Below are 3,129 nucleotides of genomic sequence, written 5' to 3' on the forward strand. Positions count from 1 at the left end.
CAAAGAAATAAGGGGCAATGGTGGGAAAACTGAGTTAGGTCACAAATTGGCCATAATTGCATTGCATGGTGGAACAGGCTCGAGGGGCTAAATAGCCTATTCCTATAAACCTGATGACAAAGGCAGTTTATTTATTTAGAGATACAGCACTGAAACAGGCCCTTTGGCCCACCAAGTCTGTGGTGACCATCAACCACCCATTTATACTGATCCGACATTAATCCCATATTCCTACCCCATCCCCCTACCTATACTAGGAACAATTTTCCTATCAACCTGCAAGTCTTTGGTTGTGGGAGAAAACCAGAGCACCTGCTAAAAACCCACACGGTCACAGGGAGAACTTGCACAAGCAGTAGCCAGAATTGAACCCGGGTCACAGGAGCTGTGAGGTTGCAGTGCCAACCACTGCACCACCCTTAGTTCTGTGGTTGCTTGGTGATCGGACCTCTCTGCCTTGTGCAGCCTCTTCAATCACTCACTCCTTGTCCCATAACATCTTCCTGTGCAAGTGCAGGAGATGTAACATCTGCCTTTCAACTCCTTTTTATCGTCCAGGGGCCCAAACACTCCTACCAGGTGAAACAGTGATTTACCTGTACTTCCTTCAATTTACTGTACTGTATTCACTGCACATGATGTCATCTCCTCTACACTGCAGACACTAAATGCAGATTAGGTGATCTTTTTGCTCAACACCTCCGTCTAGTCTGCAAACTTGAACGTGATCTTCCAGTCACTAACCATATTAATTCTCCATCCCACTTCTACTCTTACATCTCTGCCTTTGACCTCCTTCACTGTTCCAATAAAGCTCAATGGAAGCTCGAGGAACAGCACCTCATCTTTCAATAAAGCTCTTCACAACCTCATGGACTCAACATTGATTTCAAGAACTTCAGATTGGTGGTACTGTAATGGGTGTCAGCTGTGGTTCAGCTGGTTACACTTTTGTCTCTCTGTCAGTAGACAGTGTTTAACCTCTACCTCCAGTTACTTCAGCACAGAATTCGATGTTGATTCTCCCAGTGTCACACAGAGAGAGTGCTGCACTGCCGGGTCTGCATTCTTTTTGGGTGATAGATTAAACCAAGTCCCTGTCGATTCCTCAAGTGAATCTAAAAGATCCCAAGGCTCTTTTGTTGAGGAACAGGAGAGTTCTCACTGGTGCCCTGCACAATATTTATCCCTCAATCGACAATTAGACTAAATTAGAAATCTCTTTCAAATAGCTGGCACAGACATGATGGGCTGAAAGGACTCTTTCTGTGCTCGAAGATTCTATGATTCTAATGTGGTTGTGTCAAAGAAGAAATGGCGACTGACACAAAGACATCAGGTTTTGGCAGTGATTACATAAATAATAAGTGACAAGTTGCAAGCACCAAAGCCAAACACTGAACAGCCCCAGTGGCCTAATGGATAAGGCATTGGCCTCCGGAGCCAGGGATTGTGGGTTCAAGTCCCACCTGGGGTGTGGTGAGATTTTAAATCATTGCTATTCTGTGAAACCAGCTCTTTGTCCTCATCACTGAAATACACAGAAATTAAATTGCTTCAGGCAGCATGGAGCCTTATCAACCTCTGAAAGTTGGAGCCGGTGCAAAAAAGAAAACCTCTGCAAAACCACTTGCTTCCCATGGACAGTCAACATTTCACCCTGCAATCAATGTACTAATTGCTAACATGCAGTTGTCCCAATCGGTTCTCTGGTTATGTTACTTGATTAATAATGCAGTCAATGTCAGTTCATATCCCACCGTGAAAATTTCAGAGTTTGAATTTCCTCTTCTCAGGTATTGTCCCCTTTCCTTCAAATTTGCCATCATCACCCCTCTCCTCACACACCCCTCCTCCTGCTCCATGTCTGATCTCCTGTTCCTCTCCAAACTCCTTCAATGTGTTGTCACCTCCCAAATTCACCCATAATTCGATACTTGAATTACTTCAGTTAGCTTCCATCCCTGTCACTAACACAAATGACATCCTATGTGATTGTGATCATGGTAGACTTGCTCTCCTCATTGTTCTTAACCTGTCGTATGACATACGAACACATGAATTAGGTGCAGGAATAGGCCACTCGGCCCCTCGAGCCTGCTCCACCATTCAACAAGTTCATGGCTGATCTGATTGCAACCTCAACTCCACATTCCCACCTCCCCCAATAACTTTTCACCCCCTTGCTTATCAAGAATCTATCTCCCTCTGCCTTCAAAATATTCAAAGACTCTGCTTCCACTGCCTTTTGAGGAAGAGAATTCCAAAAACTCATAACCCTCTGAGAGAAAAAATTTCTCCTCATCTGTGTCTTAAATGGGCAACCCCTTATTTTTAAACAGTGACCCCTAGTTCGACATTTTCCCACAAGAGGAAACATCCTTTCCACATCCACACTGTCAAGACCCCTCAGAATCTTAAATGCTTCAATCAAGTTGCCTCTTAAGCTTTAAAACTCCAGCGGATACAAGCCGAGCCTGTCCGACCTTTCCTCATAAGACAACCACCCATTCCGGGTATTAGTCCAGTAAACTTTCTCTCAACTGCTTCCAACACATTTACATCCTTCCTTAAATAAGGAGACCAATACTGTACACAATACTCCAGATGTGGTCTCACCAAATCCCCTATATAACTGAAGCATAACCTCCCTACTTTTGTATTCAATTCCGCTCGCAATAAACAAAAACATTCGATTCGCTTTCCTGAGCTGAATTTTTCTCCCCCTAAATATTGGAAAGACTGAAGCCATTGTCGTTGGTCCCCACCACAAATTCCATTCCCTAGCCACCGGCCCCATCTATCTCCCTGGCAAATCTCTGAGGCTGCACCAGATTGGTCATTTGCTTCAATTCGCATTTGACTCCGAAATGAGCTTCTGACCACAAATCCACTCCACTCCAATACTTCTTGACTTGACTCTTCCAATACTGTCCTGGCCAGCCTCCCATCTTCCACCCTCTATAAACTTCAGTTCATCCTAAATTCTGCTGCCCGAGTCCTAACACACACCAAACTCCCCTGTGATCACTGCCTTGTGTTGGCTCCCAGCAATGCCTCAAATTTTAAAATTCTCATCATTATTTTCATATTTCTCTATGGCCTCACCCCTTCCTATATCTGTCGCCT

At 44.4% G+C, this 3,129-nt stretch overlaps 1 non-coding gene across 1 annotated transcript; it reads left to right on the forward strand.

Moving 5' to 3' along the window:
- The first annotated feature begins 1,404 nt into the window (after positions 1-1,404).
- trnar-ccg (transfer RNA arginine (anticodon CCG)) lies at positions 1,405-1,477 on the forward strand. Its single transcript has one exon. It is a non-coding gene; the product is annotated as a tRNA-Arg (tRNA).
- The last annotated feature ends 1,652 nt before the right edge of the window (positions 1,478-3,129 follow it).

This window comes from Heterodontus francisci, chromosome 10 (assembly GCF_036365525.1).
Source record: "Heterodontus francisci isolate sHetFra1 chromosome 10, sHetFra1.hap1, whole genome shotgun sequence".
NCBI lineage: Eukaryota > Metazoa > Chordata > Chondrichthyes > Heterodontiformes > Heterodontidae > Heterodontus > Heterodontus francisci.